This window comes from Sycon ciliatum, chromosome 3 (genome assembly GCF_964019385.1).
Source record: "Sycon ciliatum chromosome 3, ocSycCili1.1, whole genome shotgun sequence".
Lineage (NCBI taxonomy): Eukaryota > Metazoa > Porifera > Calcarea > Leucosolenida > Sycettidae > Sycon > Sycon ciliatum.
This window is the reverse complement of record NC_088645.1, coordinates 32,180,851-32,193,455: the sequence shown is the minus strand read 5'-3', so window position 1 is coordinate 32,193,455 and position 12,605 is coordinate 32,180,851. Positions and strand designations below refer to the sequence as shown.

The 12,605-nt window shown below is 45.7% G+C and overlaps 1 long non-coding RNA gene across 1 annotated transcript; it reads left to right on the top strand.

The window, feature by feature from the left end:
- Nucleotides 1-1,876: 1,876 nt before the first annotated feature.
- LOC135812681 (uncharacterized) lies at nucleotides 1,877-3,352 on the top strand. Its single transcript, XR_010552919.1, has 2 exons — nucleotides 1,877-2,116; nucleotides 2,268-3,352. It is a non-coding gene; the product is annotated as an uncharacterized LOC135812681 (long non-coding RNA).
- The last annotated feature ends 9,253 nt before the right edge of the window (nucleotides 3,353-12,605 follow it).

Below are 12,605 nucleotides of genomic sequence, written 5' to 3'. Positions count from 1 at the left end.
TCATGGCGCTCGAACAAGTGCAATACACAGACTCTCACTGCAGTACACTGGTTCTGGCTCATTGTTTACAGTACTTCACACTTTCCTTTTCCCGCGTTATCACAACAGGTATGCCAGTTTTGTATGTGGAAAACCCTACATGTATTATGTACATGTAGGGTTTTCCACATACAGATGTTGAATGATTAGAAATATACTTGAAGTAAACCAAACTGCTATTATAATATTATTATAATAGCAGTTTGGTCTACTTCAAGTATATTTCTAATCATTCAACATCTATCTTCAATGATGGGCTATACATTAGCGAAACAGGTGTCTGAAAGAATTATCAATATCGTCTACGGAAGTGTCCTCGCAATGGTGATGGTTGTGTGCAGAAGGGTCTAGTCGGCTAAAGAGCGCAGTGTAATGGTGGAGGTGACTCAACATTTTCTTCAATTGCGGAGAGCTCTGTCGCACCCTGGAATAATGTGGTAACATTCTGGCAAGAGTAAGGTCATTAATTTTACAATGTCAGGGCTCACCACGACCATACAAAGCGTCAATAACGGTCATTTGGATTTGACCAATCAGCGCACAGCAAAACGGGCTGTTTCTTGCAATTGTGGGGTGTTTTCTGAGTGGAGCTTGGCTGTATTCGTTGGTTTTAGACATTAGGCCATTGTGGATTCGTGTTCAGAAGGTGTGTCTTTGGGGGGTTACCGTCTCGAATTTTTCGATTTGGCCTTCGTTTGGCTGAGATCGGATGGTGAAATCACTCAAACGCGAAGGCGTGCAAACAAGTGAATGAAGAGAAAATTAGAAATCGGGGACGGTAAACCGATAGAGAATTCCAAGACCTTGAAAATGAGCTATCGATGATGAGAATCGGCCAAGGAGAACCGCTGTTCTACTTTTTTGAAGACATCAAGGTCGGCCGTGCGTCGCCGCGCGCACCAACAAAAACTGGCAGCCGTGCGCATATCTGCAAGTGCAACAAGAAAGGGCGGAGGAGACAGCAAGCGTTCCAAGTGAAGAGTTTACCTTCGTGTTGGCTCAAGCTAAGGACTCATGCCAGTCAGGGATCATACTAGTCACCTCTCATCATGGTCATGACTAAGGGATTCATTTGTGACAAGGAAACTCCCCACTCGCAGCGTGAAAGCTGCGAGGCCAAACAGAAAAGAGTGTGCCGAGTCGCGATCAGGAAACGCTGAGTTCTACTGACAACATTGGTTAGCTAGGCGCGGCAAATTCTTGTAGATGCCAGGACTCAAGTTCACCAGTACCCCACGGACATATCTTGGTCGACACCCACCAGCGGATTGAGAAAAATGACCAAGATTGCTTGGAGAAAGGACGTCTTCTCCGCGTGTCTTTCTCGACATCAAACAACAAGATTCGCTTCGGCACTGGCCCTTCGCTGTACAGAGTAGCCCAGGAAGTCGTAAAATACCGGTATTTTACGACTAGTAAAATACCGGTATTTTACGACTAGATTGTACATCGCTGTACATCGATGAGCATGAACTCGGGTGCGTAGCCGCTATGACTGCACAAACTCTGGCTTTGGCGGCATTCAAATTGGTGGTTGACGCTTTTTGAATTTTGTATGGTCGTGGTGAGCCCTGTCATGTAGTTGTGTGCAACAGCAGGAGTGCAGCTGGTATGTAAAAGGCGGTTGAAGCTGAAGTGTCTGAAAAGGTCTTTTGTGTACATGTAGTATTTCTACTTGAAGTAGAGTGCACGCGGAAACATGAATACGGCCCGGCGGGAAGATGCGGTTGGTGCTACAAGTCATGGACATGTCATACAATGACATTATGTACATGTATCAAGAGTATAGTCATAATAGACCGATCCCCTTATCATACTGGGTTCGAGCACGGGGGCAACCTCACTCGCGATCGAGCTAGTTTTTGAACGTGACAGCATCTTTGACAGTGTGTTTCAGGTTTGTTTTGGAATGTCTTCTGCTTAGTTCAAGTAGTTTGCGATGGCTTCGAGCGGTGCTGAACCTCCTGCTGGTAGGAGCAGAGTCTCCGAGAAAGACATGGACTGTGATGCAGCTGTAGGATTTTTTCAAGGCGCGGGAGGGAACGATCTCGGGCCACAAACAGGAGTTACTCCAGAGGTGAGTTTTGTTGTTGTTGAAATATTCGAATCGTGAATCGTGTTTTGAGATTTATTTTGTGCCTAGGCTTTAGCAGACCGTATTTCTTTCTCCTTGAGATCGGTGCTGAAGACAATAGTAACCTTTTTCTGGTCTGCCTTTTCCTCTCCAGAGCCATCTTCTATGAAGGTAACCGTGGTGCTGCCAAGTCACCAAGTCGCGATCGCGATCAGCAGCCCTGAAGTGGAAAAATCGATTTTCCACTGAACGATCTGGTTGGACATCAGCCACTAAAGTACTTCTGATTTGCCTGTAGTGACAACAGCAGCCATCCTTGGACACCTTGCAAAGACAGGAAAAGCCACTGGTGGAAGCGACTGCTATGAGGTGACGATAGCAGTGCAGTGGTGATCGCTGTTTTGTCAAGTCGAAGGGCTAGCCAACCCAGAGGAAGCAAAAAAAACGATGAGCAGTGCGCGGTATTTGTTGAGCGTGAAGAGCTAGAGGAGGACAATGCAAACACATGGACGGAGTGGATGGTGTTTGAAGAACAGTGTGCTGTGTGCCGGCTGGTGGTGATGGTGGTCTTTGTCAGCATGCATACGTGCTGCTTCTTATGCTGGAACACTTCTCGCCCAGGAAGGCAGATTGCGTGCTCCCTGGCCCTCAGTCGGCAATGGGGCATTTGTTCCAGGAACATTACCCCAGAGCCAGTGATGAGTCGTACCTTTGAAAAGTTGAAGCTTGCTGTTAATCGCAAGCGTAGCGCAGTGGACTGCTCCCTCTTCGAAGCACGAGGGCCAAAGCTTGCCGCTGTCTGCAGCAAAGTGTGTGTGCGGTTCTTTCGAACCTATGAATATACCCCCCCCCCCCTCTCTCTCTTAGGAAGACTGCATGTTCAGAGTGAACTATTTTCTAGTATATTTAATGTGAGACGGGCTGTTTACGCCCAAGATGAAGATACAGGTTTTTTTTCCGTTTCTATACCTTCCTAATAAAATACATCGTGACAGAGCTTTCGGTCATACTCCGCTGTACTACATCCTCAACCCGCCACCACCATGCGCTCTTGGCCGAACTAATGCACGCAGCTGTTTCGTTTTTTCAAGCTCATCGTTAGAGGAGGATAGTAGCAGGATACTAATGATGAAATAATATAAGATGATACTAGTAGACGGTTTATGGTCCGATATTGATGATTGGAGATCTAAGAAAGCAATGACAGTGATTGCGAAATGGATAATATTATCATGATTATATGCCAGTCTGGTAATGCATAGTACTAGTGAACAGTATTGAAATCATCACTGCATTCGATGCAAATATTGGTATACCTTTGGTTTCAGTATTGCAAAAAAAGAACCTGGTTGATTTGGTTGCATCTGTGACTGGCTACCGGGTGTTGTGACCGGCAATGTTACCATGGGAGAAAATAAGAGCGCAAGGATCTGTTGGGTCTTGTTGTGCCGTGCCGGTGCGAGAACCCTAAGTGCATGGCAAAATAGAACTGTTTCATCCCCATTGCAGAATGTCTTGCGGTACATGGCATTGATGACTGAACATCTCGCCAGCTCACCTAGATGGGGATCATGCCCAAACGGAGGAACAAGACATCTTTCCAGCTCAGCTAGCTATATACCGTGAAACGGATGGTTAACTTGTGCCACGCATGCCAGCTTCTGTTCCATTCGGCCCAGGCTTAGACACATCAATGCCAATAGCAGCTGATCCTCCATTACATGCTCATTGGCGATTTACGGCCACCTCCAACTGTATCCGCCGTCCCTCAGCTTCCGTCTTCGCAGATCTGGCGCGGCGCAGTACATTTTCTCGGCTAGGCTCAAAGAAGTCCCACAGAGCGGTCCAAACACCTGACGGCAAACCAGTCAGAAACTGGAGCGGCTCAGAGTCTTTCTTTATGTTATTGTACGTAAGCTGTTTTTCGGCTTTCTTCACCCGAGTCCTCACATCGTCCAACTGCTCCACGAAACTCTGTACACGAGCTCTACTTGCTGCCAACTCCTGATGCAGATGATGCACTTCCATTACAGGACCAAACTGCACTAAGCCAGGTTCCTTTCCAACTCAAAGTGCCGTTGCCTCTCAGCAAAATACTGGTTTGCGAGCATGGGGAGCTCGTGATGCAGACGCTGCACTTCCATGACCGAACTGCACTAGGCTCAGCAAATACTGTTTTGCGATCATGGGGAGCAGGGCGTTCATACTCCACTCTCTTGCGAAAAGCAAACCTGGTACCGTAGGACAGCTGTTTGGTTTCCTGGACTCATCCTGTCCTTGTAGAGCTGGGCAAAACGATTTCGATTTCGGGATCGAAATGATCGCTGCAACTCAAATATTCAGAGTGACCCTAAAACTACGTCCTTCCTCACGGGGAATAGCCTGGATCCGCTTGCTCCAGGCCGCTGTGGCTCCACACGAGGAAAGGAGTGAAATGACTTGTTTGCTTCGTCCTCCTGTTCTGACAGTGAGGAACGCAGCAATGTTCTGAGAAGGCATCCTGAAGTCGTAAAAAGGAAGACGTCTAAACAAAAACAAAACAGCTCAAATCAAAAGTCCTTGTGGCATTTTTTGTAGACAGGCTTGCACTGCATGTAGATCTCGTGTGCTCTGCACTTCGCATGCGAGAAGTCACGCACAGCCGCGGTGAGGTTGGTCGCGTGTGTGCAGCAGGATCCCACGCGACTGCGGAGTTGCCCCCTTGCTCGAACCCAGACAATAATAAGGGGATCGGTCTATTGTAATGTACTCTTGAATGTACATAGTATATAATGCTACCCAGCTAGCTACAAAAACGAGTGGCGGCCCAGCGATGGCGGTACTGACGCCGAGCGCAAGGAACATCACCCTGAACTCTGTTCCAGGTACGGAAATTTGGCCACACTCTCGCGGCAGCGCAGCGTCACGGTCGAGGCCCGCTATAGCATCGCTTGATGAACCAATGGTTGTGGCCGCCGTGTATTTCCAGTAAAAGTCCCTGGCTTTGGCCTTCAGGTCGTCAATTTCGTTCATCACAACTGAGCAGGGTTCTACTTCCTATCCAAACAGTTTCAAATGCTCGCGCGAGTCGTCAGTGAATTATCTCTCTCTCTCTACAACACCTTCCTCTTCACCAGACCCCGGGATTTCTCTGCATGTCCAGCCACGACTGTATCAATATCGCCTCAGAGTCGTAGCTGAAACGGACGTGTGGCATTATGAAAACGGCAAAGCAAAAACAAGCTGCAGCAGCTGGAAACAGCTAGAAAAAATGCGATCCGAAAACTCCACCGATCGACTCTCACACAACAAACACTGCGAAAACGGCACGTAGATGAGAAACGTGCTTTGTACAGGGGTCCTCGACTCACGTTCCGCGTGAATCCCACGTTCCCCGTTATCGGCCACTTTTCGTCACTCACCTTGGCAACAAGCATGTTTACGGCGTGTTTACGTGGTTTTCTACCTAGTCTGGACAGGCCCAAAGCATCATCAACACTTTCAATCGTCTTCATGAACGCGTTTCGCATACTAAATATACATGTAATAATGCGGCATAGCACTGAGTAGCAGTTTCAGCATTTGCGGGGTGGAACGGTTCCATGTTTTTCATGTTCAGGTGCCCTAATGCCAGCATACAAATGTAGTTTCCCCACGCTTCCGGTATCGGCTCCATGCACAGGAAATACCAAAAGGCAAACACCGAATGTTCAAACTCTCTGCTACAAATGTAGTGGGCCATAGGCACCGACGTACAATGCCGGCAGAAAAATTAGCAGAATTCAGTACGTTTTCTGGTACATGTAAGTGTCATGCATGTTTGGTATGTGGATAAAAAAATGGAGCAGAATTCGATGAATTGCCCACCATAACTTAAGGTTTGTATGGTTCTGCCAATTTCACTGCTTTTCGAGCAGAATCTGCCACCTTTTCGAGCATAATCCGCCAATGCCTAGTGGGCCACAGTACTGCTTGACTTTACATGTATTCCCGTAGCTACATGTACATGTACATGTACATGTAAAAAGTAAATCATCGTGTCCGTTCCCGAAGGGAACTCACGACGGCGCTAACACCCGGTAAACCCTACACGTACTAGTATGCAAAAAACATTCTACACAAGTTGTGTGGCTCAAAAGATGCGAAGATGACTAAAAGGGGACGCGAGGCGAACAAGAATCATGCAAAACAGAACGCCTCGGTACAACAGCACTGTACCTCGACCATGACACTTTACATGGACACTAAGCAGCGGTAACACAAACAGCAGCTTCACACGACGATCGTTTCGCCGTATACATGTACATGTAGATATGGACGGCTCATCAGGTGTGCAAGAATGGACTCGGATGGAGAGCCAAGGATTAATTTGATTTATAGAAAAGAAACAGGACCAAGGAACTACAAGGTACACTCGAATGTTCACTAGCACCACCAGTTACTAAACAATCAGCTCGTGCGATAACATTGCACGACACTGACCGACGGTACTGACGTTCTGCAACTTATAACTGGCTAACAGCTCTAGCACATCTTGGACACACACTCCAACAGCCTTCCAACTTGGACGCAAAGCAACATTCCACACAACTTGTGTGGCTCAAAAGATGCGAAGATCAATAAAATGGGGAAGCTATGCGAACAAGAATCATGCAAAACCGAACGCCTCAGTAAAACAGCGCTGTACTTCTTGTAGAACGTCAGTAGGCGTCGGTCAGTGTCGTGCAATGTTATCGCATGACGTGATTGTTTAGTAACTGGTGGCGTTAGTGGACACTGGACACTATAGCGAATCTTTAAATTAAATGAATCCTTGGCTCCCCATCCAACTCCAAGTCCAATATGCAAAGTGAAATTCAAAAAATGGTTGTTCTCCGATGGAAATCAGTGATTTATTATCCCCTCCCCCCCCCCCCCCCCCCCGCACCTACTCAGCAAGACAGGCAATGCAGACAATCTCACTGAATCTACACCCTTAATCCAGAGACCTCAGAGGGCAACAGCAAACTACTCCACAGAGATTTATGCCAGAAACGGCCAAGGACAGCGCATTGCGAACAGTACCAACAGGTGGAGGGTCGAGCAGTATCATGAGTCAGTGAGTGAAGCGAATCTGGAGGAACAACTCCGGTCACGGGACGAGCAGTTAGCAAAATGGGAGACAAGTGGTCTGTACTGAAACGGAGGACGAGACGGATGATCAGAGGATGGAAGAGGAATTGGATGACGAAACGGTGGTGAAGAGACAGAGGACGAGGCAGATGATGGTAGCGATGATGATCGTGAGGATGACGAGCGGAACGAGGAAGAGAACGATGAGATGGACGAGGAGGAGTCGGATGGGAACGAGAGAGATGTGGCGGATGAATGTGTTGATCGTAAGAAGTCGGCTGTGTATCTACACTTGACTTGTTATCTCGTCCTGTCTGTCTTGGTGTGTACATGTACATGTATATGTATGTCTGATGACTCTCATTTTCTGTACTGTGTCGTGCGCGTTATGTCCAACAGTTGAAAGTCCTTGAGGCAGTTTGTATCCGTATTCATAAGCCTGTTTTGTGTAAGCAGAAAGACTCAAAAAGAGCACGTTGTTGCACTGAAGTTCTATTCGTAGGTTGACACTTCTTTCTGTGCCTTCTCACTTTGGTTACGTAATCTTGTTACCTTTTTGCGTTTCCTCTAGTGGTTTTTATATTGCACTTGTATCATGAGATTATAATGATACTCATTTTTTGCTTTGTCAAACCAAGGGCAATGTCAATGATTATTAAATTTTGTAATTATTTGTAGCTTCAGCATGAACTCGCACTCAGCCGTCAGCGGGTAATCCCAGTGTTTCAAGCCTCTTGTACGGGCAAAAACCATCTTTATCAATGATAGAAATGAAACTAAAATCCAAAACAATTTTAAAATGTAAAGAACTCAAAACAAATGAAAAAAAAATCAAAGCAAGTGAAAAAACTCAAAGCAAATGAAGAGAACCCAAAGTCAAAGAAAAGAACCCACGGAGCACACAAGCGGGTAGTAGTCTAGTAGATCTACACCCCACACTCTGCTACATGTGGACCTACATGTACATGTACATGTACATGACATTGTACAATGAAATCCAGTCGCAACACCATGATCACCTGCAAGTATTAGAGAGGTTCCGGGGTACGATTTTCCGTGCCAAAATCCGTATAGGCGCTACGGATTTTTTCCAGGCGTGCTCCATACGATTTTTCGGCACGAGAATCCGTGTGGACTGGCTTTCATACGAACCATGCTTCGTATGGAGATTTTGCGCCATCGGGTGCAGAAAGATTTTTCGCGTACAAATTTGGTACGAGAAACATCGATTTTTCGCGGGAAGTTTTGATTTCGGTACAAATTTTCAAAATAAAAAGGCATAGCGCGGGAATGTGACGTGTTTGCGATCGTAGCCTAGGCAATGACGGCAAACACATAAGTTCCGTACTATACCCCGGAACTTTTCACTGCTCGAAAACGACGTATAAAAAATCCGTAGAGCCTCCACGGATTTTGGCACGAAAAATCGTACTCCGGAACCTCCCTACTGTAACCATTTCGCGGCCCAGTGTTCTATGGTCTGCGAGACGCCCGGTGCGTACTTGAGTGACCTGGTGACTGGACTGGATTTCATTGAGCAGCACTGTATTTGCCATCTACTAGTACATGTACATGTACATGACTCAAAACGGGTTTATTCAAACAATACGACATGGAAAGAAGGAAGAAAACCAAAGATACAAGGGATGAAACTCGACGATGAAATCAAAATGAAAAATTTAAAAAAAAGTCCAATCCAAAGAAACTCAAGGCAAATGTACAAGGTTGTGTAAAAGATTCAAATCAATCCCTAGACGAATGCTTTGAAAAGATGTGAAGTGTGCATGGATGCGAAGTAATAGTGTAACGTGCGTCGGCGAGGCTAGGAGGCTACTACCCACAGTCAGTCAACTAACGTATCAGAACTTACTCCGGCACGGCCTGGAGGTTATCTTATATCAAAGTGAAAGCGAACTTGCTCTCTCTCTGATCTCTGCTCTCAGCTCAGCTCTAATCTGAGCTAATCTCCTGGTGGCAGAAAAGACAGCAGCTTTTATAGGCAAGCAAAGTATGTATAGCAAAGCAGGCGGCGGTAGGAAAGTAAGGTTAGTAAGCCATTGCAGTGATTACGAAATCATCCTTCTAGTACAAGTTCTAGAATAGTGGAGAAGTAAACCTAGATCATCATTGCTATACACGTAGATGAAGTGAGCATTGCGTAACATTAACATAATGACTAAGCGAGGTATTCTAGAAGATGAGATATCTATATTATGCAATTTAGTCAGCAACATTACTCATCGGGCATATGACGTGGGAAGTCTGGAATAGTCCGGAACAACATGACATACATGTACATGAGTCATGACTGTACATGACTAGTAACTACAAGGAAGTGATACTAGAAGTGATGACAGCAGCATGCATGGAATCTATGATCTTCTAGAAGTGCGGTACTCCTGATGTAATCAAATCATATGTGAGGTACATGATGTAGGACTTGTCCGAAAGTAGTAACAAGAGTAATTATAAGAGTCATGCAAAGTACTAGTCATGCGTTAACTGTAAAGCAGGGATACTACACCCTCCCTTCCTACACTAAATCACGCCCTCGTGATTTGACAGAGAGTTCGATGATGTATGATGAACAGTACTCACTAGAAGGCACCGTCAGTAGGTGGACTGGACAACTGACTTGCATTCACGTACATGTATTCTTGAATCTTTGAACAGGTCAGAGTGCTTGATATTCGGACGAAAGGGTGACAACTGACACTAGTAGTAGTAGTAGTAGCTCGAGCTCAGCAGCAGATCATAGGAGGCGGTGTGAACGTCATAGTAGTAGATAGCGTATTGCTTGTGGAGCGTCAACCGGGATATGGCAAATAATATCGGAAATGATAACATTTTTAGAGTAGACAGAAGAACTGAACTGATAATAAATCAAAAAATAGAAGCACACCAGGTTCTCACCATCTCACGGGGTCAAAAAGGGAATATTGTCCTCCAAACAGGACCGAAAAAAACTACAGTTGACTTGCTGCACAACCCTGGCACAACCTGCCAGCCAAATCGCAGTTCCAAGCCGAACTGAGTACACAAGGGCATTCTCACACACATTGTCCCAGGTTAGCTAGGTAGACCGTGGCTCACCATGATCGGACGCCTACCGGACTAAACTGGATTCACTCACTCGCATAAAGGAAGACTGAAGAGAATAGAAAGACTGAAGGAAGACAGGAAAGAGAATGCCATACCTGGAATCAGCTTACATTGGACATGGAGCTTGATCGGTAGAGACGCTGTCCGTCATCATTTCAGGCTAGGGGGAGACATGGCGGGCGAAGGAGTAGCGGCGACTGACGCATCAGATTGGCCCATGCTGGTACCGGTTACACCAATAAAACAATTTACCGCTGCCATCAATTCTGTAGCGCGGCTGCCATCATTGCAGTACAGATACTAGATGGGTTCGAATCTAGCAATTATCAAATTGAACCACCGCTGCCATCAATGTAACGTATCCCACCGCTGGCACCAATGTAACGTGCGTCGGCGAGGCTAGGAGGCTACTACCCACAGTCAGTCAACTACAGTAACGGAACTTACTCCGGCACGGCCTGGAGGTTATCTTATATCAAAGTGAAAGCGAACTTGCTCTCTCTCTGATCTCTGCTCTCAGCTCAGCTCTAATCTGAGCTAATCTCCTGGTGGCAGAAAAGACAGCAGCTTTTATAGGCAAGCAAAGTATGTATAGCAAAGCAGGCGGCGGTAGGAAAGTAAGGTTAGTAAGCCATTGCAGTGATTACGAAATCATCCTTCTAGTACAAGTTCTAGAATAGTGGAGAAGTAAACCTAGATCATCATTGCTATACACGTAGATGAAGTGAGCATTGCGTAACATTAACATAATGACTAAGCGAGGTATTCTAGAAGATGAGATATCTATATTATGCAATTTAGTCAGCAACATTACTCATCGGGCATATGACGTGGGAAGTCTGGAATAGTCCGGAACAACATGACATACATGTACATGAGTCATGACTGTACATGACTAGTAACTACAAGGAAGTGATACTAGAAGTGATGACAGCAGCATGCATGGAATCTATGATCTTCTAGAAGTGCGGTACTCCTGATGTAATCAAATCATATGTGAGGTACATGATGTAGGACTTGTCCGAAAGTAGTAACAAGAGTAATTATAAGAGTCATGCAAAGTACTAGTCATGCGTTAACTGTAAAGCAGGGATACTACAATAGAAGTAAGAAAAAGGAAAACAATAGAAAACGCAACAGTAATCCAGAAAAACAAAAACAACTTCACAAGTCTTTTTCTCTCGTATCGACTTTTTTTTTTTTTTTTTTTTTTTTTTCTCCACAATATCCTTTAACATGTTATTCACAGTGGGTCCAATGTTATTAGGCATTTTGCCTGTTTTGATTTCCACTATAAATAAAGTATACAACAACAACAACAAGTCACGACCAACAGCAACCAAAAAATCGGAGAATGGAAAACAAAACCTACCACAAATCGCACACAAGCACACCAAAATCTAAACAATCATACGAGAAGCTACTCAAAAGCTCCAAAAGGACTCAAAGAGACACAGCAAGAAAATAATAGAGTCAAAATGACAAGACATAATTCATGAATGCGGCCGGTGAGCTAAAATATTAAAGGGGAAGTATACCCTAAAATCAAATTTTCACCAGTTGTAGTCTTCTGGGTGCTGAGTCGAATGGTCTTGGTCCGAGGAAGCTGCGACGCTCCCTTCCTACTTGAATCCCAATCGAACTCGCGCACTTCCACCGAAACTGGGTGACTGCGCCCTACTAGATGGGGATTTGTATGCAAAATGTCACTAAAAGCGCCATTTCGTTCTTATAAAAGCACGGATGACCGCGATTGGCCCATATGTTGTAGTCTTTTGGACGCTGAGTCGACTGGTTTTGGTCCGAAAAGGCTGCGATGCAGCGTTCCTCCTTTATTCCCAATCGAACATGGTTGAACAAGCGGTCACGTGCTCCTGGGTGCCCAAATCACCTGGTCACCGCGCCAGCAGGTGACAACTTTCACACCAAGGTTCAACTCGAGTTCAACTCGAGTGACAGGACTGCACCCAAAAAAGGTCAAACAGGCTAGTAAGTTGTACCCTGCAGGCACGGTGACCAGCTGACTGGTGTACGCAGGAGCACGTGACCGCTTGTTCAACCATGTTCGATTGGGAATAAAGGAGGAACGCTGCATCGCAGCCTTTTCGGACCAAAACCAGTCGACTCAGCGTCCAAAAGACTACAACATATGGGCCAATCGCGGTCATCCGTGCTTTTATAAGAACGAAATGGCGCTTTTAGTGACATTTTGCATACAAATCCCCATCTAGTAGGGCGCAGTCACCCAGTTTCGGTGGAAGTGCGCGAGTTCGATTGGGATTCAAGTAGGAAGGGAGCG